General features: G+C 45.4%; 1 pseudogene; it reads left to right on the top strand.

The window, feature by feature from the left end:
- Positions 1 to 2,138: 2,138 nt before the first annotated feature.
- Positions 2,139 to 24,491, top strand: part of LOC117035372 (carcinoembryonic antigen-related cell adhesion molecule 21-like) — a 28,531-nt pseudogene continuing 6,178 nt past the window's right edge.

Genomic DNA, 24,491 nt, shown 5'->3' with positions numbered 1-24,491 from the left:
GCCTTCCACTAAGGAGGTGGAAAAGGAGCCTGATTTCTCTCCCACAGACCCTTCTGAGCCCCTCTCATGTGCCTGCTCTGTTCCACCTGCTCCTTCTAGGGGCTGTGAACGAAAAGGGGGCTATGCAATAAACCTGACAAGCTCAGGGGGGCCACATAACAGGCCTGACAAGCTCAGTGACCAAAAGTAACCACGCAGCATGGCCTGACATACATTCCTAACTGGGCAGGTCATGGTGAGAATCACGTCCCAGGCCCACAGCTTCCTTAGCAAAGGTCAGTCTTTCCTTGAAGTGAGCCCTGTCCACTGTTCTTATGTATCTCAGATAACATACCTTTGACGTGTCAGAGTCATTTTCTTTGCTAGGGCCTTGGAAGCACACAGCCTCTGGCACCAGAGCAAAAGACCGCAAGACCCTTATTATCTTGTCGCCCACATACCATCTCTGTGTGCTGTACATGTTAATTATTAACTATTCTGTACCCACCAATGTAACAGAAGTGTTTCTCCATTTTGTCTTTTATCTACGCCTAGAGATTTCACTGCTTTGCTTTCTCTCACTTCAATGGATTTCACACATCTTCCTTATGTTTTCTCCTTTGATTCTAATGTATAAGATAAGCTGCAAAACTGCCCTTCTCTGCAGCATTTGAGATCTTGCTCCCCGGCATATGTCATCAGTTTGGCTCAAATAAACTAATAAAAGTTCTTCACAGGTTTGGACATTTCTTACGTTGCTAGGGCCTAAAAACCCCTACCTGCTCTGTCTGGGGTCCCTCTGCTGCTCCCCACCCCCTGCCTGTCACCACCCATGAGGAAGGCGGGGTGAACACAGGAAAGTCCCCAGGCAGAGTACAGAGCCTGGCCCAATGGTCAGGGGGCACGTGGACAGGCTCTGAGTCACAGCTCAGCCTACAGACACGGAGAGAGGATCTCCCTGGAACCTTCCCCCGAGGCCCCGGGAGCCCGCAGGCACCCGACCACCCACCACTGTCCTCTCTTCCCAGGACACACAGGAATCTTCCCCGTCACATATGGGAACTGCAGGTCCTTCTGTGACACCTGATCCTGGGCCTCTGACCCAGGAAGCAGAGGCCAGGCTAGTGACACCAGGATATAGAAGGTGGGTCCCCTCACCAGTCATCATGCAGCTCACCCCTTTCTCACCCCCAGAGTCATCTCTGTGACCTTCCTGCTTGGAGGAAATCCAACCTTCCCAGAGCTTTGAAAACACGGGGAAGACCCTGTGCCCAGCTGGGTTTCTGTGTCACAAACAGAAATATCCCCTGGGGACTAGGGAACTGTTTGTGTGGTGCTGACAGACACGTGGCCGGGACAAAGCAGAGGCTAATGCTGGGGTAGGCAGGTCGTCCTCTCAGGGAACAGGGGTCTGCATCAACCTTGCTATTGAAAGTGTGCTCTTATGTAACTTTACTAACAATTGTCACTCCAATAAACTTTAATAAAAAAAAAGTGTGCTCTGTAGGCCTGCACGATCAGTATCCCTGGAAAGCCTGATAGATGCAGAGTCTCTGGTCCACTGCACACATGAGTCAGAATCTGCATTTGAACAGGATCTGCAGCCGCTCCCTGTGCCTGGGGACCACATCACGGGGTCTTAGCCTGCCCGCACCCATGTTAGCTGGGTAGCTGCTGAAGCAGCATTTCTAAGGTGTCACCTGGGCATCACAATCTTTATAAAATTCCACAGGTAATTCCGATGCACAGCGGGTGTGACATCCCTGTGACAAGAGCTCCTGATGAGGCACCCTGTGCTCCTGCTCTGAAGGGAGAAACCAGATGGAATGAGAGAGGGCTGCGTGGGTACTGTGCACCTACCTGACACCCCAGGCTTGTGCTTGTCTGACAGAGTGTGTGTGTGTGTGTGTGTGTGTGTGTGTGTGTGTAAGGCCAGGAGTCACAGCTGAAGAAGGCAGAGGCCTCAGTAGTTACAGGGAACAAAAAGATAGATGAGAAGGAGGGGACAGGAGAGGAGGGAGTGAGGGGAGGGAGAGGGAGGTTCCCGGCAGAGACCCCGCCCTGGCGTCAGGACTTGGGAGGTGTTTCTGGGCATCAGGAGGGGACATCAGATCCGACACCACGGGACAGTGGTGCCTGTGTGCGTCTCTGGAGCCCAAGCTTTTCTCTCAGAGGGAGAGACAGAGCTGGCAGCAGACACCATGGAGCCCCCCTCAGCCCCTGCCCTCAGAGGGCGCGTCCCCTGGCAGGGTCTCCTCTTGGCTGGAGAGAGGGGACAATTCTCTATGGGAAGACAGGAGGATGGGAGACAGGGAGTGGCTGGGGTCTCCTGGGTGACACAGGGCTCTGAGAGGGGTCGAAGGGCTTCTGTTTGGACCTGAGGAGAGAGGACAGTGAAGCAGAGTAGGGTGGGGGAGGGGGCTCGGTAACAGGAAAATCTCCGGATCTGGAAGTGGTGAGGGGCAGGAAAACCTCAATGACAGCGTTACAAGTAATTAATCTCTGAGCAGTAATTTCTAAAAACATGATAATAATAACAATTTCTGTCAGGGTGACACCAGAAAAAGCTTCACCAGGGGATATAAATATTGTCCTCACCACCAACCTCAGAAGTGGGCAAATACACAGCAGGAGGAGGAGCGCCCTGGGAACACCCGTTCATTCACCCAGGGGTATTTGCAGCCTGTTCCAGGCACTGAGGTACAACAGGACCAGACAAGCCCCTGCCTGCATGGAGCTCACATTCCATGGGGAGGAGACAGACAGGAAAGATCTAGATGTGATGTCAGGTACCCACAATGCCATGAAGGGAACAGAGCAGGGAAAGGTCAGAAAGTGAAGATGGAAGGATATTAGAGGACGTGGTCAGGGCAAGCGTCTCGCTAGGACGCCCCTGAGTGTCAGCAGGGGTCTGAGGGTGATATGGGAGTGCCCCCTCACTACAAAAGTTTTAAGTCCCCTCACTATAGAAGTTTGAAGTCTCCTTTTCCCTAGTTTCTTAGCTCCTTTTCTCCTGGTTTTAATCACTCTTCTAATCAGTTTCTAAATCTCAAAGATTGCTTCTAGCCTAAATTACAGAATGTCTCTCACCCCTGCTTAATAACTACTTAAAAGCCTGTGAGCTGTAATCAGTGTAGCACAACACTCCCCTAAGCAATTCCAGACCTAACTCGTGGATAAATAAACGCCATCCCAGAGACAGAATGAGTTTTAATATTCCTCCAGGCCAGTCCAGACCTAACTCCTCGGTGAACAAATGTCACCTAAAATGAAGATAAATAGGCTTTGAGTTCCATCCCTGGAGCCAGCGCTTTTAATTTATTAACTAATATCTGTCTCTCCTCATCTAGGGGCCGTCAGGATACAGATTATGTCCCAGCGAGGCTCCCAGTGCACCCCTGACCAAGAAAGAAGAGACCCCCCTTTTTATTTAAGATCAGATAGGGTGAGAGCTTCGTGAATCCCCAGTAGGTTGGGGCAGCTCTATCCCCTTCTCAGCTCGAAGCAAATATAGAAGAAGAGAACTCCCATCCCTCAATTCCCCACAAAGATTTATGGGTTCACATGTCTCAGGGAAAACAAGGCAGGCAGTTAGAAACAGGTAATCGGGTCTCTGCATTCCTGCACGTCCAACACAATATATGGGGAGCACGGCCTGGAGACCTCCCGAACTCTTCCCTTATCTGCCCTAACCATTACCACTGTGAGGAGACAAAAAGACCACAAATTAGACCCATCCTGCGCCATAGAGGGCTACAATGACCTCCATCTCACCCTAGCTTTGTTTTACCATCATTATAATACCATACACATATGCCCAGAAGTTCATTAATATTATAACAGACTGAACTCTGGGAAGGGACATGCGCAGTCTGAGAGGATGAGGTAATAGCCACTCATCAATCACAGGTGTCAATCAAGGGGTCGCGCATTTGGAGGGGGAGAGCCCAGCCCAGAGGAAAGAAATAAAACCGCCAGACCCTCGCTAAGAAAGGGCCTCCAGCCGCTCTTCTTAGTGCTCGGCCCGCTCCTAATTCTTTGGAGTGCACTATCTCTTCTAATAAACTTTTTTCACCACTTTACCTCTGTGTCTCGTTCAATTCTTTGCTCGACAAACCAAGAACCTGGACCCCACATCGAGAAGGGCCCCACCTCCCATAATGTAGCAGCTGGGATTCCCGCCTCTCACCCAGAAGGCCCAGCTTCAACTCCCACTGTGGGGAGCTAGCCCGCACTCTGCCCAGACTCCACCGGGTTAAACCCCCGGTGTGAGAGCCAAGCCCGGACTTCTCCCTGAGAAGGGCCCCACTCTCTGGTAACAAGGGCAGTGGGGGGGTGAGCCGGGCAGACACCTGGGCAAGAGTGTTTGAAACAGAGGAAATAACAGGTTCAGAGGTGCTGGAGTAACGGTGGCCACGCTGCTGACCTTGACCATGGGACACACACACACACACACACACACACACACACCACAGGGCTGAGAGATGAAGAGACCTGCTCAGGATCCAGGGCCTCATCTTCCATCCCAATACATAAATCCAAATGTTGATCAATTTCTCCCTTTCCTCCTAGTCTCACTCTTAACCTTCTGGAGCCCGCCCACCACTGCCTGACTCGCTCTTGAATTGATGCCGTCCAATGCTGCTGAATGGGAGGATGTGCTTTTCTGTGTCACAATCTGCCTGACGAACTTCTGGGCTATCTGTGGGGCTAACCCTGGGCTAGTACACAGTGGCAGAGAGACCATATACCCCAATGGATCCCTGCTGTTTCAGAAGGTCACCCTGGAGGACACAGGATACTACACCCTACAAGCCTTAAGTGCAGCTTTGCAGGGTGAACTAGTAACTGGACAGCTCCGTGTATACCATGAGTAATTCCTCTCTGACCTCTGGGTGTCAGGTGGGGTGAATTCTACTTCACACACGCAGACTGACAGCCTGGACTCTGCCCCCAACCCCTGCATTACCTCCCATGTTGGGGCTTCAGTATTTAGTGCAGGACACACACAGTGAGACAAACTTCACACGATCAGAGTTCCCTTCCTGGATTCCAGACCCTGCAGACATTCACCCCAGAAAGAAGGATCTGTCTGATGGGAGCAACTCAGCAGAGGGAGACCAGTCTCAGTGCAGCCCCTGGGCCCCTCCTGTGACCATGACCCCGAGAAAGACCCTGCAGAGCTTGTCAGGGTCTGGCCTGAGTGGCCCCCTGGGATCCTCCTGGAGAAGCTCAGCCCAGGCAGCCCCTCCCCTGTCCCCTGTCCCAGGGCTGCTGATGCCAGGGACGCTGGGGATCGTGTGCCACGTTGGGTTTGGCCTCCTGGGCAGGACTGACCGGGAGCAACGATTTCCCAGGTGCCTGAGCCCCGAGGCTCCGGAGCTGGTCACCAGCCAGGGCTCAGCCTCAGGAGCCACATCTGGGCAGGGGCGGGGCCTGGCCTTCACCTGAGCCTGTGTGGAGAGCAGAGACAGACAAGGTCGTCGGCCATTAGCCGACGCCCTGGGGGACTTAGGAGACCCCAGCGCAAGGTCATCGTACCCAGGGAGGGACTGCGGAGAGAAGATGCTCCTGGCAGCTCCTCGTCCATCAGGTACCACACCAGGGGATGTTCTTTAGAGTCGATCATGACAGATGCCTCTTATTTGGGCAGCTCCCCTGTCCCAAGACATAAGTCAGGGACTGTGACTATTTTAAGTTTTAATTCACTGACAACCTGGCAGCCAAATCTTTATCTTATTTCATTGAGGGGGAACTGAGGCACAAGGAGATACAGTCACGACTCAGGGTCACACAGACGATGAGAAGCAGATCAGAGTCATGTGAAGTCTGTCTGCAGGCACAGCCCTGTCCTCTCCTCCACCCGGGGCCTGTTATGCACATATAGACCCTGAAACCAGCTGTTGGTTCAGGTCCTTTCTTCTTAGGCGTCCCCAGTTCAGAGGGAGAGATTCTGGTCTGGGGAGTGAAAGCAAATGGAAAATTAACCTGGTTTTATTCTAGAACCAAATCACCTGCAGTAACCACCACAGTCAGTGCTGGGATGCCCAGGCCTCCCCCTCAGGTGGCCGAGCCCCCGCTCCCTGCACTGGCCTTGAAAGCAGTTGTTTCCTCATGTGTTGGGGTCACTCCCACTGGAGTATAAAAGAAAGGACTTTGCTTCTCACTCCCCACTCCACACCTGCACAAGCTCAGGGACCAACATGTAACAAACACTCAATTGCTTTTGATCAAGGAGGGAGGAATTATGATGAATGAATGAATGAATGAACGAATGAATGATTTATAATCTCTTCAGAGACTGGAATCTGGATTTAGAGTCCCTGGGATTCCGGCCACACAGGACAGCCTCCCTGTCCCTCCAGGGGCTGACACCCGTATTTCCATCGTTTTACTGCTCTCTCTAGAGAAATATTACTTCCTGAAATTGGTCTTAGGCCCTGGGGCATTAAAATAATTTTCACATATCGAATAATTTTAACTTCTTCCCGAATTTTTATCTCACAACCACCAAACACGAATGGCCCATGAAAGCCAGAATTTCAGCAAGTTCATGATCCCTCCTTTCCATCCGTCACCCCTTCTTTGTTTGCACAAGTCCTCACCTGCCCTCAACAAAAGATGAAAGAGTTTAATGACCAAGGAGAGAAAGCTGGTTCTGTTGCCATAGCCACACTCCTGCCTGCCCCCCTCACTTTTTTCTACATCATTCCTTGGACTCTGCTCTATTATTTATTGGCTCAATGGCTCATGTCAGTCAAAGTCACCTGGGAAAACCGGACCCACCTCTTGGCCAGGGGCCTGCGTAGTCAAGTGACCACCGGCTTGCTCCTGGTCCCCATGTGTTATTTCTGCTCCAACCCTAGTCCCTAGGATGGCCTGGGAAATGGTGCCTCATGGAAACAAACACTCCTCGGTTGTGTGAGGGAGGTCTGTGCAGCGGGAAGGAATTGCCCTTGGTTGGCTGGACAGTGAGCTGGTCCGTGAAAAACCAGGACAGGTACGGCGTGGGGGGTCTTTGATTCCAAGTCCTGTGTCTTTTCACGACCAAATCCTGCTATTCTATTGACACTTGAGAAAGTCTGTGCTTTCTCCCAGACGTAGAGGTGGCGGCCTTATGTTCTCTGAACACTCAGAGCCTCATGCATTTGTCTTGTGATACACAAACCTGCCTTATTCTTTGAAGGACTCAGGTTGGCTGAGAGCTGACAGGTGCCGACTCTGATTGAAGATGCCTTTGGAGGAGTCAAAGGTGCCACACAGGGCAATGTTCTCTCTGTTATCTGCACAGCGGAGTTACTCAAACCCACCATCACCACTAACACTCTGACCCCGAGAGTTTTAATTTGCATTTCCCTGGTATTGAGATGTTGAGCATCTTTCCATGTGCTTATTGGTCATTTGTATATTTGCTTTGGAGAAACGTTTATTCAGGTGCGTTGCGCATTTTTCCACCAGGTTATTTGGTTTTATTGCTGTTGTTGAGTTGTAGAAGTTCTTTGTATATTCTGGATATTAACCCCTCATGCGATATATGATTTGCAAAATATTTTCTCCCATTCCATAGGTCACCTTTCACTCTGGTGATTGTGTCTTTTGATGAAAGAAGTTTTCATTTTGACGACGTACAATTTATTTTTTTCTGTTTTCGCCAGTGTTCTTAGTGTCATATTCAAGGAATCATTGACAAATTCAATGTCATAAAGCTTCCCCCTGTATTTTCTTCTAAGAGTTTTATAGTTATAAGTCTGAGCTATAGGATTAGATTCATTTGGATTAGTTTTTGTATGTGGTATAAGGCAACGGTCTGCTTCATGCATTTGCATGTAGGTATTTTTGTTCAACACCATTTGTTGAACACATTGTCTTTTCTTCATTGAATGGTCTTGGCTCCTTTGTCAAAATTATTTAATCATATAGTTGAGGCTTTATTTCTGAGTCTCCCTTGTACTACTCCATGGTCTATATGTCTGTCTTTATGCCAGTGTCATGCTACTTTGGTTACTTTAGCTCTGTAGTAAGTTTTGAAATCAGGAAGTGTGAGACCTTCAATTTTGTTCTTCTTTTTAACATTGTTGGAACTATTTGGTGTCCCTTGAGATTCCATATGAATTCTAGGATGGATTTTTTCTACTTCTGCAAAAAAAGTCAGGATTTTAATAGGAATTGTATCAAGTATGTCTGTAGTTTGGGGTATTTTGACATCTTAACAATATTAAGTCTTCCAATCCATAAACATGGATGTCTTTCTATTTACTTGTTTCTTTCTTACTTTCTTTCAGAAACATTTGGTAGTTTTCAGTGTACATATCTGCCACCACCTTGGTTAAGTTTATTCCTAAGTATTGTATTCTTTCTGATGCTATTGTGAATAGGATCATATTCTTAATTCCATTTTTGGATTGTTCATTGTTACCATAAAGAAGTGGAACTGATATTGTGTTGATTTCGTCTCCGGCAACTTCACTGAACTTATTAGTTCTAACAGATTTTTGTGTGTCGATGGAATCTTTAGGGTTTTCTATATATAAGATTATGTCTTCTGCGAAAAGAGATAAGTATTCTTCTTCTTTTCCAATTTGGAGGCCTTTTATTTCATGTTCTTGCCTAATTGTTCTGGCCAGGACTTCCACACTATGTTGAATAAGTGATGAAAGCGGCATCCTTCTCTTATTCACAATCTTAGTAAAGTTTTTGATGTTTCTTCATGAAGTATTGTGTTAGCTGTGGACTTGCGTATATGGCCTGTAGCATATCGAGCAGTTTCCGTCTATTCCTACAGTCCCTGTCTTTTGATCAAACCATAACTACTTCTCTCTAGAGATTTCTTTCACCATAATATTCAGGCCACAGACGAGGAAGTAGAGTCCTGTTCAGATTGAGAAATCCTTTAGCTGGAACCTGTGCAGGTCCAAGGTCATGGAGACTGGACTTGGCCGTCTTTATTGCATAATAAATTATTTAACTTAAAGAAGTAAATGGCTTCCCCACTTTATGTAAAGCTGCCCTGGCCTCAGAGATGAACAGGGGTGGCAAGTCTGCCTTCTCCAACCTACATGGAAGTTTATATGAGGAGCAGGACCTGATTTTTTTTTGAAGTCTAAGAATGTTCTAGGAAAGGATCAGTAAAAGTTCATGAGAGAAAAATTCCACCTGAGGATGAGGATTCTGGACACGTGAGCTGAGAAGGGGTTCCCGGTGCTGACAGTACAGAGATGTCCAGGAGGACAGGTCAGGGGTCGCCCTGACGTGCTCTGGGGTCAGATCTCTCCTGAACAAAGACACTTGTCCTTTTGCAGAGGTCAGGGTCATCCTCTGGTGACCTTTACAGAGCTCACTGTGGACTGCGAGCGGCTGAGATCTCTGAGGAAGCAGTGTGGCCCCAGACCCACTCTCAGTCAGTTACCTCTTTGTCCACAGAGCCTGTGAGAGAGCCCCCCCTCCTAGGCAGCAAAGCCACAGTCACAGAACATAAGGACGCTGTGGTCCTGACCTGCTGCACAAATGGGATCTCCATCCGGTGGTTCCTTAATGCCCGGAGTCTGCGGCTCACGGAGAGGATGAAGCTCTCCCGGGACAGCAGCACTCTCACCGTAGACCCCGCCAGCCGGGCAGACGCTGGGGAGTCTCCAACCCCGTCAGTTCCAGCGAAAGTGAGCTGGATGCGGAATATGAATGATCCTCTTCCCCTCTTCTGTTATTAAACCCTGAATAATTATTTCATCTGAAAATGATGGTGATGATGTACTTTTAAAATTATATAAATGTCTAACCACTCTGCTGTACCCCTGAAACTAATATGAAATAATAATGAATGTCAACTATAATTTAAGAAAAAAATTAGATTTGTTGTGAATAGTCAATGATGAAGGTGGAAAGTCCTTAGAAGACTGGCTTTGAGTCCATAAATGCTCCAAAATGTGAACTGGTATTGTCATTATTGTTGGTTTAAGGTCATATTCCACTCCAGATCCCATCCCTGCTTGGTTTCACCATCTCCACAGTGGAGGTGACACGAACTCCTTCAGAGGACGGGCAGTCGTCGTGCAGTGAGGGGTGGGAGCACATGATAAGTTCCCGGGACTCCCAGCTCTATCCCTCGTCCAGGGGGACATGTGGATGGCGCCTGGACTCAGACACGGGCAATGGGAACAGATGGGAAGACACACGTGTGGGTTGCAACGCCCATCGGTTTCTCCCCGTGTGATTCCTCCCAAAGAATTCCTAATACCTTCTTGAGTATTCTTCTTTTCATAACAACAGTTATTTGCACAGGTTCAGTAAGACTCTGTCTTCCTTGATAACAGGATATAATTGGAAACGCTGGTGAAACAACCAAGGCTTGGACTTGAATGTCCTACCTTGGAATGATGGCCGTGCAGTCAGAGAGGACTGGAAGTTTGAAGGAGCTAAGTTTGACCTGATGGGTATTTTCGTATTTTAGAAGAGAGGATGTCACCCAAAACTAGAGAGACTGCAGGTGAAGTCTGAGGGTGAGGCTTCCCAACCCCAAGAGGCCGTGAAAAGTCCCATGTGAAGTTTCTTAGGAAAACCTGCATCAGAGGAAACCATGTGGTGAATGTCACTTCCTCTGCACTTATGTAAATAATCAGGCTAAATCGAGTGAGACCAGCCATGTTGTATGATCAAGAAAACTCTTCCTTGGAGATGATGTTTGATCAAAGGGGTGACTGTAGAGAGAAACATGATATCTCCCTGGAAAACTCCAGAGGCACAGCCTTCTGGGAGACCAGATTCTGGCCTGTTCAGAGTCTTTCGGCTATTTTGCAATCTTTTTAAATGACAGGAATAGACAGAGATGGGTCTTGACTGAAAGAGATGTAGTTGAGTTTTCCTCCACTGTGCAGACTTTTGTTATGACCCAGAGGCCTTAATGTTCCTCTCAGAGTCACTAAACTTTAGACAGGTTCTTCCTGACGATGGGCCCCGGACCTCCCTTTTCTTAGAGTATTTCCCTTAGAAATGTAATCGCGATTTGTACTTGCAGATCCTTTCTCTGCCCCTTTGAAAAGTATGTAAGTCTCCTTAGAAGCCTCTTGCCAGTATTATGACCCAGGGAATGTCTGTCTCAAGAAACCGGACCCGTCCTTTTGAAAAGTAACCCTCCTGATGTCTCCCAGGCTCTGAGGGAGAATAGGAGCCTAACATGGGTGGGACCTTCACAACCAAGATGGAAAACTACCGCCTATCAGGATTTCATGAGAAGTTTTATTGTTCTCTTTTGAAAAGCCAATTAGCAAACACAGATGCCTATGATTCTTTCTCCTGCTCTTAAAATCTCTCCAGCTTTTGGTTTCAAGGGCGCTGAGTTCAGTGTCTGCTATTGCATCGTCTTGAACTTTCTTGCCTCTTTAACTTTGTCTCATGCAACTTTTACTCTGACATGACCTACCAGTAACTAGCTGATCCTGTCATCTTGCACACACTGTCAACCCGTGCCATATTTTCAAATCTTCCAATTTATTTCCTTCTCTGGCTACGTCCTCCAAATGAATGTTTCCAGTTTCCTCCCTCCCTCTGACCGCGTCCACAGTAGGAGACGACTTCATCGTCCAGATCTCTCTGGGGCCTGGGTTGTCTCAGAGCAGCCTTTGTCCCAGAATCTGAGAAGACTAGCGGGCTGTCGCCTGACGGAGGCCTGAAAGTGCACACCTCCACAGCGGCCCTAACCATCCAGTGTTCTCACTCCACACACATTTCCACTGCACCTTCAGGATCACAGAGATTTTAAAAGACATTCTGTCGTAAAACTCAACAACTCTAGTGGACAAGCAGGTTCCTGCCACATAAGCTACTGACGGCCGGCCCTGGACCACCATGCCCTGGGCCCCCCCCAAGCCTCAAGCTCAGGCCAGACTTCAGCATCCTCATTCTTTGTTTTCTTTGTGGTTTTTACAAACTCCTTGTGCCTGTCCTGAAGAGAGTCCATGAACAGAACCTGGGAAATGGAAAATAAATCTCTTCTCTGCTCCTGTCTCCTTTCCTGATCCTTCTTGTCTCTAGGGTATTTGGCTGAATTCCTTGGAGACTCTGCCAGAGGTGGATTGTGGGTAAGTAGAGGTGGGCATGAAGCAGGGCCTGGTTGGCACCCCCAAAGTAGAGGCCTCTCCGTGTCTCGGCCTCACCTCTCCTTGACCCATCGCTTAAGGATAGATCATCTCCCTGCGGCTTGAGCTCAGAATGTCCCTTGTCCCACCGAGTTCCCTGTTTTAGAAAATTACCCTGAAACTTATGTTTAATACCCTGAGGCTTATTGATCACAATCTCAATGGTCTACCAGACTACTCTCATCTTTGTTCCTGGATAAATGACTCCACTGGAAAGCCATGTTGCCAGAGGGAAGGCTCCGTGCAGACCCCCGGAACCGTCCTGTAGCTTCTGGAGGAACGCCCAGATTTTCCTTTAAATACCCCAGGTCAGTCTGAAAATGTTTTGCCGCGACGGTCAGATATATCCGAATGAATATATCTGAAATTTTCATACATAAAATCATGTCATTTATATACAAAGCAGCTTAAATTGTTATTATTAAATGCATAGTCGAAATGTCAGCTTTTTGTTTTTTTGTGAATTTCTGACTAATTTGGAAAAAAACTTGAAATTAATGCAGTGAAAGAGTTAAGGCAGTTTTTGGAGGTGTCAACCCGCTGCCTTCTCAGACCACCGGTGCCCTGATAATAGACGCTTATTCTATGACCCAGCCCTTGTGTCGGTCTATTGGCTGACCGGCGCAGGCAGCCCCAGCCCCGGACTCAGTTGGCCTCTGGTTTCAGGCATAGAGGGGGCCCATGGAGGGATGGGGTCTCCTCAGATTCAGGATGAGAAATTGTAAAGCCTGGGTAAGGTGTTAGGGTGTTAGGCGTGGTTTGGGTTCAACGGAATTTGGGGACCATGCAGGAGGGCTCTTACTAGGGGGCTCAGGATGGGGCTGAGAATTCTGAGTGAGGTGCCAAACTACACGTTGAGGGAGGAGCAACTGGAGCTGGTGCGGCTGAAGTGGGGGGTGCCGTTCTCTCAGACTTGGATGGGCGTGAAGGGTGAGACAGGGTTGGGGGAAAGGATAAGGTTCTTGAAGACTCGGATTAGTGCCCTGACACTGGGGACAAGAGGAAGCACCAAATGTACAGGCTCACAGGGGACAGGGGACAGGGGACAGGGGATGAGGGGGAGACGAGCATCTAGTGAGGGGCAAGGAGTCTGGAGAGTGACACCGGACTGTAGAAGGGTGGACACCATGAATACAGAAGACAAGCAGGTGTTTGGAAATTCGAGTCAGGAAGGGAGTTTGAGTGCGGGGTAGTCAGGCTGGAAAAGGGATTGGGATGGAGCCTGGGGAAGGTGTGAGTGCAGGGCACACTAGGGATGCGGACCAAATTGAGGCCCTGAGATTTTCTGGTTCAGACACATACAGCTGGCTCTCAAAACATGGTCTGGGTGTAACAGTTTCCACACAGCCTGGGAGAGCCATAGAAAGCCAAACCTCACCCTCATACCCCAAGACCTGCTTCAGCTGAGTCAGCAGTTAGTCAGGTCCCAGGGGATTTGTGTGTCAGTTGAATAGGAGCCTGGGGGCAGGTGAGGCAGTGGCTGATGATGGGGGTGGGGGCGGGGACTGAGGGCCAGGATGAACTTGGAGTGGACCCTTTTCCTTCTTTGTTGACTAGTCAGAGCGAACTTTCCATGAGAGCTGGGCTGGAGGGGCAGGTACCAGCGGTCTTGGCCACCTGTCCTTATTTAATCGAGGATGTACCACTTCCATCTGTGATGGATGCTGCTGTCCCCACCTGACCTTATGTTGGTGGTGAGAGAATCCAGGTCATCATGAGAAGTTCTGGCTACCCACCTGGTCACATCACATCCCACGTTCAGACACTCCGTCTCTCCCCAGGCCTCAAACAGGCCGGAAGCTGTTGTTCTACTGCTGTAGAAGACACGGTCTTACTTTAGATCCCTAGGAGTCTGAATGTCATTCTCTTATTAGGTCCCACCAAAGGTTTGACAAAGCACCTTTCTCCTTCTAACATGGATTATATGGAGGTACAAGTACCGTAACTTGTCCTTTCCTCTGGGGCGGGGGTGGGGGTTATGTCCAGCATGGCCCTGACTACTGACCCTATTGGGAGGTGCAATTTGTAAGGTGACCACCAGAGGGCAGCACCACCATAGGTAACCTGGAGGGGATGTGAAAGGATGTGGAGGAAGTTTGGCTTTTGCTACTCTGTGTCATTATAAGTCTCTAACTAGTAGCAGGACCACGCCTCCCCCACCTCTGTAGCTCACAGAGGGAAGGGTCTCCATTCCTGATGTGCTTCAGAGAGTTCAAATGTAAAGAAATCACAGCTAGTTGGCTCAAATGTGAATAGTATTAAAGAGACATAACAAAGTCCACACTAAATGTTGTTCTTAAGAACACACTGGGGAGATGGGGATGAGAAGGCGCATATGTTAGTGATGGGGAGAAAGCAGCCGTGTCCTCATCTGCCAAAAGGGAAGACCTTAGATTATACCGAATGTGAAAAATCAGTAATTATCCTCAAAACACGTTGTTCAGAGATGACTTTGGTTCCGTCCAGGGGAGCTGTCACAGATGTCCTCAGCATGGCCCCGACTGAGATGGCAGAATCTTCTTGTGATCACTCTGAGCAAAACACTCAGAGACACAGGGCTTATCACGGCAACATCCACTGTTGTTACATATACAAGAAAGAGAACACCCAACAGGAGGGAGCCAGAGCTGGCTTTGCTCATAGTGTAAATATCAGAAATAGAATAATAATTTCATGTTCCAGCAACAGTGGGAGTTCAAATCTCCTTAGGGTTGTAGGTCATTCACATCAAAACAAGATGACCCCTCTGGGCCTTACACAGCTGAATTAAGATTCACCTGAGAAACCCAGACTTCTTGGGTCTTTGTCCAAATGACATATGATGGGCACTGACATGTTCTCTCTGTTTGCTTTGTTTTGTTTTTGACATCAGGAGCATAGAACTAAAAAATTACAATCCTGGTTTCATGACCCAGTACCCTCACCAGTCCATAAATGGCCTGCCTTTGTGTTTTAGAGAAGTATTACTTATTGAACTTAATTTTTATTTTTTACTTATATATTTGGAAGCAGACTCAAGGTGCAGCTTCAGGAATGATCTCCAAAGACAGGATTGGAGATATGGCTCACAAGAAAAAAAAGCTGTTGCTACTTCCTGGATGAAGAAACTGGGAAATCGAGATGCTGCGTTTATCTTGGGCCACAGACCTCTGCGGCCTCTTGGTAACGACAGGCTTGGGAGCCACCAGCTCCGTAGCCCTGAGTGACGAGAGAGGCACACCCGCATCTCACAGGAACTACTTCCCTCTTCCAGACACACACGTGCATCTGCTGTCAGAGATTCCAGGAACTGCTGTCGTCAGATTCCCAGGCTTTGGTGTGTTTTCCAGGGGGTTGGAAGAGAATGAGCTAGATCAATCTGGGCTATCTATCGTAGACATTATTGGGGCACCTATAATGTAACATGTGTGCAACCAAGGGCTTTATTCCTGCACCTTCCAACCTGATCTGACCAGAGTCTTCCTCTTCTCAGTCAAGGTCAATTCCCTCCTTCCAGATGCTCAGGTTGGAAATCTTGGCATTATCCTTGATGCCTCTCTTGCTCTCGCACTAATCTCTAATCCATCAGCAACCGAGCAGTCAGTTTACAAAATATAAATAGAACCCAAACATTCAGATCTAAACCACTATCACCCCTCTGTGGGGTTGTTGTAGGGTTTACTAACTGGTCTATCTGCTGCCTCCTTGACCCACCTTGTTAAAATTCAGAAATGTAACATAGGGCAAAATGAAAAAAAAAAAAGATATAAAAATTCACAACAGAGGTGAATAATAAGACCAAAGACAAAAGGAAAACATGAGGGGTGGCCAGATGGCTCAGTTGGTTATAGCACAAGCTCTCAACAACAGGGTTGCCGGTTCAGTTCCCCCATGGGATGGTGGGCTGCGCCCCCTGCAGCTAAAGATTGAAAATGGCGACTGGACTTGGAGCTGAGCTGCACCCTCCACAACTAGATTGAAGGACAACAACTTGGAGCTGATGGGCCCTGGAGAAACACACTGTCCCCCAATAAAATAAAATAAGTAAATGAAAACATTAAAAAAAAGAAAACAGATGAACTATAAGGAACACGATAAAATAAAATACATAAATGTAATATAGGCAACAATGAAAAAAAGTGATATAAAAATTCACAACAGAGATAAATAATAAGACAAATGACAAAGAAAGCATGAGATGTTACAACTAAACTGCAAAATGACCAGCGTTGAGAATCACTTGAAGTCTAGCTGAACAGAAATCCTATAACTGAGGACATACAAAACAAGCCACGTAGAGAACGGTCTGATCCACACCTATGAGTGGGGATTAAAAATCAGGAGAAAATCTAGGGTGGGGAGGTCCCCCCTGAGGAGTGAGGGGTCCCAGCCCCACAACAGGCTCCCCAGCCCAGGGTTCCAGAGACAGTAATAGAAGTCCCCATAATTTCTGGCGGTAAAAACCAGGGGAGATTGTGGTTGAGTGAGACAAGGGAGGCTGGAGTCCCAGGCATTCCTATTACAGGGCCTGCACATGGACTTCCATGCTGGTGGATAACGTATATAAATGTAAAGTATATAATAGACCAAGCTGAAATAAAAATTCATAGTAAAAGTAAATAATAAGACAAACAAAAAGTAAGCATAAAATAAAATATAAAAGAACATTATAAAATAAAATATAGAAATATAAAATACATTAAATGGACAAACAGAAATAAAATTTTATAATAAAGATAAAAGGACATAAAAAGAAAGCATAAAAATAAATAACTATAAATCAAGTAATAATAAATTAAGTAGAGTGAAAAATATTAAAATGAATGAAAATTAACACAAGACTAAAATGGTTTAAAATGGATATTTGAACGTAACTTACTACTAATGTTGCTCATAACACATAATAGCCCCTGAATAATTAATTGTTGAATGAATTCACTCAACTCCTTCCCTTTGTGCTCACTCTCATTTATCATTTGTGTGCCGATTCTTTTCTCTGCTACATCCTGAAAATAATATATTATAATACACTTTTTTTCTAGCACACATGGCACATTTATGAGTATTTGCCACATACCAGGCTAAAAAGCCCATTTCTGCAAATATGCAAAGACTGACTTGTACAACCACGTTCTTTTCTGTGCACAGTGTGCTACTAAGTTAGATCAGGTTGCCAAAAGTTAGAGTGGTTTTAACCTATCGAATTGCCAAAAATTGGAGTGATACTATAAACTCTTCATTTTGCTTTAGGACAGCAAGTTCACTTAATAAAAAGCCATATGCTGCTCAAGTAAATAGTAACTAAGTAACTCTTGATGGTTCAGTATCCCTTCCCCACTCCCAGGGCTTTATTTTTTACTTTTTTTTTTTTTAAAGATTTTATTGGGGAAGGGGAACAGCGTATAGTTCCAGGACTTTATTGGGGAACAGTGTGTTTTTCCCAGGACCCATCAGCTCCAAGTCAAGTTGTTGTCCTTCAGTCTTAGTTGTGGAGGGTGCAGCTCAGCTCCAAGTCCAGTCACTGTTTTCAATCTAGTTGTGGGGCTGGTGGGCACAGCCCACCATCCCATGCCGGAGTTGAACTGGCAACCTTGTTGAGAGCACACACTCTAACCAACTGACCCCCCACTGGGAGCTCAGCAGCAGCTCATTGTCTTCAATCTAGTTGCGGAGAGTGCAGCTCACTGGCCTATGTGGGAATTGAACCGGCAATCCTGTGGCTCAGAGCTCACGCTCTAACCAACTGAGCCATCTGGCTGCCCTTGATGGTTCAATTTTATTAGAGATTTTTTTCAGGTTTTTGAGCTAACATGTATTAGGTTGTCACATCTCTCCTTAAAAATCACTTGGGTTAGTGGTTACCAGAGGGTAAGGGGGGTGGGGGGTGGGAGATGAGGGTAAGGGGGATCAAATATATGGTGATGGAAGGAGAACTGACTCTGGGTGGTGAACACACAATGGGATTTATAGATGATGTGATACAGAATTGTACACCTGAAATCTATGTAATTTTACTAACAATTGTCACCCCAATAAATTAAAAAAAAATCACTTGGGGAGGAACCAAGATGGTGCAGTGGGTAAACGATGTGTTTACCTTCTCTCACAGCCACATCAAAATTACAACTAATCTACAAAACAACCATTATTGAGAATCGCCTAAAATTAAGCTGAACTGAAGCCTTTCAACTAAGGACGTGCAGAAGAAGACACCTCCAGACTGTTAGGAAGGTCAGAGACACAGAACAGGCTGGTCCCACACCCGTGTGTGACCATTAAAGATTGGGAGGGCTATTTTGGCTGTGGGGGTCCTCACCATTGCCTAGAAGGACAAGTGATCCCAGGCCCATTCCAGCCCAGCGTGCCAGTGCTGGGGAGAGAAGTCCCCATAATTTCTAGCTGTGAAAACCAGCGCAAATTGTGACTGAGTGAGACTGAGTGCAGCTGCACTCCCAGGCACTCCTCTTAAAGAGACTGTGCGCAGACTTACCCACCAACGGATTCACTTGTTCTGAGCTCCAGCGCTGGGGCAGCAGCTGAAAAGGCGTCAGGGACAAAGGGTGGGGAAGTGAGTTGTCTGGCTTGGGCTGGGGCCAGGAGAAGCAGCTTTCTCCTGGACGGGGAAACTGGTGGAGACCATTGTTTCTTTGTTGAGCCCTCCCTATTCCCAGCGTGTGGAAGCTGGCGGCCGCCATATTGGAGTATCCACCGTTAATTCGCCACACCCTGGCAATTTGAGACCCGGCCCCGCCCAACTTTCAGGCATATCCAAGCACTTACAGTGGCTTTTTCATGCATATCGCCTGCCTTGGCTCATGCTGTAGACTATCCTAGATTCTCAAAGGTTTCTGGTACCCAGACAAGCAGCATCTGGCTTGAGTGTGTCCTGTGCCTCTGGCTGAGCAGCCCTATGCCGGCACAAAATGCAGCTGGCCTAGGTTCATGGCTTGGCCTCTCAAGGCGCTTCCAAGCATAGCACAGATGGCAGCCATCTGCAGATTTCTTTCTGGCTCCTGCTGGGTGGCCCCAGGTGGAGCACCAGCTGTGGCTGAAGTAGACCTACAGTGGATCCCCTCCAAGGTGGTCCTGGGGCTGGTGCCCCCAGTGGCCTACTTCAAAACGAGCTGGAGCCCTAGGGTCAGCCCCTGCACAACAGCTCTTCCATGGAGTCAAGTCCTGTCCTCACACCCAGTGAGCCCAAGGGTCAGTCCCTCACACTGATGTGCAGTTATCAACCAAGGCTCAACTACAAGAGGAGGGCACACACAACCCACAGAAGGGACACACTTGGAACACATGGCTCAGGTCACCAGAAAGACTGTGCCACTGAACCCCACGGCACACCTACTACATAAGACCATTCTACTAAGACCAGAAAACATAGCAGCTCTACTTAATACATAGAAACAAACACAGGAAGGCAGTCAAAATGGGGAGACAAATAAATATGTCCCAAATAAAATAACAGAACAAAGCTCCAGAAAAAGAACTAAGCAAAACAGAGATAAGTAATCTATCAGACGCAGAGTTCAAAGTACTTTTTATAAGAATGCTTAATGATCTCAGGGAAAACTTCAACAGAGAGATAGGAAGCACAAAAATGGAGATGAAAACCATAAAAAAGAACGAGTCAGAAACAAAGGATACAATTATTTCTGGAAATGAAGAATATATTACAGGGAATCAAAAGTAGATTAGATGAAGCAGAGGATCCAACCAGTGATGTAGAAAACATGCAACCAGAACAGCAAAAAGAAAAAAGAATCCAAAAAATTGAGGAGAGTTTAAGGGGCCTCTGGGACACTATCAAGTGTACCAATATTTGCATCATAGGGGTACCAGAAGGAGAAGAGAATTGAAAACCTATTTGAAGAAATAATGACAAAAAAAACTTCCCTAGCCTGGTGAAGGAAATGGACATACAAGCCCAGGAAGCACAGAGAGTCCCAAACAAGATGAACCCAAACAGGCCCACACTGAGACACATCATGATAAAAACGCTAAAGGCTAAATACAAAGAGAGAATTTTAAAAGCAGCAAGAGAAAAGCAGTTAGTTACCTACAAGGGAGCCCCCATACGACTGTCAGCTGATTTCTCAATAGAAACTTTGCAGGCAAGAAGGGAGTGGCAGGAAATATTTCAAGTGATGAAAAGCAACAACATACAACCAAGATTGTTCTACTCAGCAAGGTTGTCATTTAAAATTGAAGGACAGATAAAGAGCTTCTCAGACAAGAAAAAGCTGAAGGATTTCATCACCACCAAACCAGTATTACAAGGAATCTTAGAGGGACTTCTTTAAGATAGGAGGGAGTTAAGGATGGGTGGAAGGGGAAGAAATTAAGAAGCACAAATTTGTTGTTATGCAGTAGGCATGGCGATGTAGGGTATAGCATAAGGAATATAGTCAATAATATTGTAATAACTGTGTGGTGTCAGATGGGTACTAGTTCTATCAGGGTGATGGATGGGCATGGGGTTGGGGGCAGGGTTAAAAAGGTGAAGGCATTAAGAAATACAAATTTGTAGTTAATACAGTATGGGGAATATAATCAACAATGTTGTAGAGATCATATAAGGTGCCAGATGGGCACTGGACATATCAGGGGGATTGCGTCATAGACTGTGTAGATGCCTGACCAATGCGCTATACACCTGAAGAGCTGAAGTAGAATAATATTGACTATCAACTATAACTAAATATATAGGTATATATAGTCACGGGATGTGGAGTACAACATAGAGAAGATAGTCGATGGTATTGTAACAGCTATATAAGATGTCAGAGGGGTAGTAGCTTGGGGAATGGGTTATCACTTTATGAGGGGTTTAAATGTCTAACTATTATGTTGATTTGTACACCAGAAACTAATTTAAAAAAATGGGGAAAAAATCACTTGAAATTCAATCTCTTGGTAGGAGATTTAAGCGTATGTCTCTCACTAACCTAGAGAGCACACTAGAAAGTAAAGATGGAGAACATCTGAACTATGCAAGACGCTTGAGCTAGCGACATATATATTATATTGTAATACATTTTTTTCAAGCACACATGGCACATTTATGAATATAGCCACATACTAGGCCAAAAAGCAAATTTCAACAAATACTCAAAGACTGAATCACACAACAATGTTTTCTGAACATTGTGCGATGAAGTTAGAAAACCGAGTGGAAGGATAACCAGAAAACCACCATATGCATGGAAACAACCTTTTCAAAAAAAACTCATGCTTTGAAGAAGAAATGGTAATGGAAATTTGAAAATATATACAACTAAGGGCAAATATAGTTTATGGAAAGCACACAGGATGCAGCTGAAATGTGACTTGTGGGTAAATTTAAAGTGTTAAAATGCTTAAAGTGGAAAAAAAGAAAAGTATAGTTGTTCATGAGCCGGTTGTCACTTTAGAAGTAAGAAAAAAGAACAAAAATTCAAAGAAGAAAGAAAGTAAAGCTAAAAGCAAAAACCTCAGTAGCTGGTTACTATGTATTAGAATTAAAGTCTAGAGATGCTTCTTTAAAAAACAAACTTCTGGCAAGATTATTAAGAAAAAGTAAGTGCTGGCAAAAGAAGCAATACTAGGAGTGAAAAACGAAACAATGACAGACAGCAGAAAGTAGAGGGGTATTACGAGCATCTCTATTGCAAATATTTGAAAAATTAGATAAAAGGAATGAATACCTAGAAAGATAAAATGAAACCAGAACTGAGTCAAGAAGGAAAAAAGGCATGAGTGGGCCTCTTAACCAATATAGAAACTGAGTTAGTATTTTTGATCCTTCCAATAAAGGTTACACAAAATCTAGATAATTTGACAGGGAGTTTTCCCAGCATTCAAGGAAAAATTCATCCTAATCTTACACATACCCTTACAGAAAATAGAAAAGAGAACACTTCTCCAGCTCTTGTGAGGCTAGTATAACCTTGACCGCCCCCAAACCAGAAAGAACTCAGAAAGGAAAATAACAGGCTAACATCAGCATATACAAACATCCTACAGGATATATGTATATGTAACCACACTCCAGCAATTTATGAAAAAGATACTGTGCATGAAATGTGGGTTCATTCTGGGAATACAGTTAGTTTAACAGTAGAAAATCAGTGTAATTCACAACATGAATGATTTAAAGAAGAAAAACCATATACATTTTTTGAAAGACAAAAAAATCCCACTCCACTTAAAATTCAGCCTCCACTTAACATGTTAACATAAAGTTTATGTTAAAACTCAGTAAACCAGAAATAAAAGGATCTTCCTTAATCTAATAAAGAGTGTCTACAAAAAGCTACAGCAAATGTACTTTTTAAGATCAGGGAGCGAGGCAGGGTGGCCGCCATCACCACTTTTAACTGTACATCTGGGTTTCTTGCCATGCAGCATGACTAAAACGATAAAATAAAAGGTCTGAGAACTAAATAAGAAAAACCAAGGTTGTAATTTAAAGGTGGTATTATTGCCTTATGGAAAACTCAAAAGAACCTGATCAATTATCAGGATCAATACTATAACTTACCAAGATTGCCAGATATGTGATCCATGAGACTCAATGATATTGCTTTAAAATACACGTGTACTTTTTAAAGATAATATTTGTAATAGCAATCTAGGAATAAATACATTTATATTCAAGCTCTTTATATAGAAAAACATGAAACTTGGCTGAAAGACGTACTAGCAATAAGTAACAGATGATAAATAATTCAACAGATGAAGAGACAGATACTATTTTTATTAATAGGAAGGCTGAGTACAATGAAGATGTCCATTCTTCCCAGTTATCTATAGAATTATGAGTTTCCGGATCAAATTCTAGTCTTTTTCTTTTAATTTGACAAGCCAGTTCTAAAATTAAATAGTATAACAAAGAAGAAGAGTCACAAGGTGGCAACTGCCCCCCTACATGACAAGATGTATCATTACGGCACTATTTCAGACAGCGTACTGCTGGGAAACTGGGAAACTGTATAAAATCGAGAACTACTCCCCCACACACAGAAACTTTATAACAGAGGCGGCATTACAGATAAGTTGGGGAAATGAAACAGTTTTCATAAATGATTCTGGAAAAATGGGTCACACCCACATACAGCCTTGGGGAATTATTCTAAATAAGATAGGAAAGTGCTAATGTAAAGGGAAAAGAGATAAATTCTACTGTATTAAAATTAACATCTATTTATGAAAGGACACTATGAAGACAGTAAAAAGACAAGCCACTAACTGGGAAAGCATTGTGCAGCACATACAGATGACAAAGAATCGTATCCAGAATATACAAAGGCCTCCTACAAAGCGACAAGGGAAAGACCACCCAGCAGAAAGCTGATGATGTCACAGCCCAGGAATGCGTGTGTGTGTGTGTGTGTGTCTGTTCGTGTGTGTGTGAGTGTGTGTGTGTGTAACAACAGACATGTAGAAACAGGAATGTGCATAGTGGCAGAGTTTGTGCAGCACAAAAACAAAATAAAAAACCATCCGAAATGTTCACCAATAACTGATTTGAGAGACATAAAATGTGGTCAGTTAACACAGTAGGACACCATGTAGCAACGAAAATGCAAAAGCCACAGCCAGCCATGCAAGTCTACACGAGTGGGTTTTTGGGAACCTAATTTTTTTTTTTTTTTAATAAAGCATCACCCCTTTAGTCTTTTTTTTTTTTTAAGTTTTTTTTTTTTTTTTTAATTGGGGAAGGGGAACAGGACTTTACTGGGAAACAGTGTGTACTTCCAGGACTGTTTTCCAAGTCAAGTTGTTGTCCTTTCAATCTTAGTTGTGGAGGGTGCCGTTCAGCTTCAAGTTGTTGTCCTTTCAGTCTTTTTTTTTTTTTTTTAAATTTATTTTTAATTTATTGGGGTGACAATTGTTAGTAGAATTACATAAATTTCAGTTGTGCAATTCTGTATCACATCATCCATAAATCACACTGTGTGTTCACCACCCAGAGTCAGCTCCCCTTCCATCACCATACATTTGATCCCCCTCACCCTCATCCCCCACCCCCCAACCCCCTTACGCTCTGGTAACCACCAAATTACATTCCCCAGATTAATTTTCAAACCCCGTGGCCATCCTGTGGTCACCGACTGCCCTCCAATCCCCTCACCCTCCCCCCCCCCCCCCCCCCCCCCCCCGCCCATCTAGCAACCCTCAGTTTTTCCTCATTGTCTCCCAAACTGTTTCTGATTAGTTCATTCACTTATTCTTTTCTTTAGAATCCGCAAATAAGTGAGATCATATGGTACTTATCTTTCTCTGTCTGACTTATTTCACTTAACATAATGTTCTCTAGATCCATCCATGTTGTTGCAAATGGTAAGATTTCTTTCTTCTTTATGGCTGCATAATACTCCATTGTATAAATGTACCACAGTTTCTTAATCCAGTCATCTACCG

The sequence above is a fragment of the Rhinolophus ferrumequinum genome, chromosome 15 (assembly GCF_004115265.2).
Source record: "Rhinolophus ferrumequinum isolate MPI-CBG mRhiFer1 chromosome 15, mRhiFer1_v1.p, whole genome shotgun sequence".
NCBI lineage: Eukaryota > Metazoa > Chordata > Mammalia > Chiroptera > Rhinolophidae > Rhinolophus > Rhinolophus ferrumequinum.
Note: the sequence above shows the minus strand (reverse complement) of the source record. Positions and strands in the feature narration are given on the sequence as shown.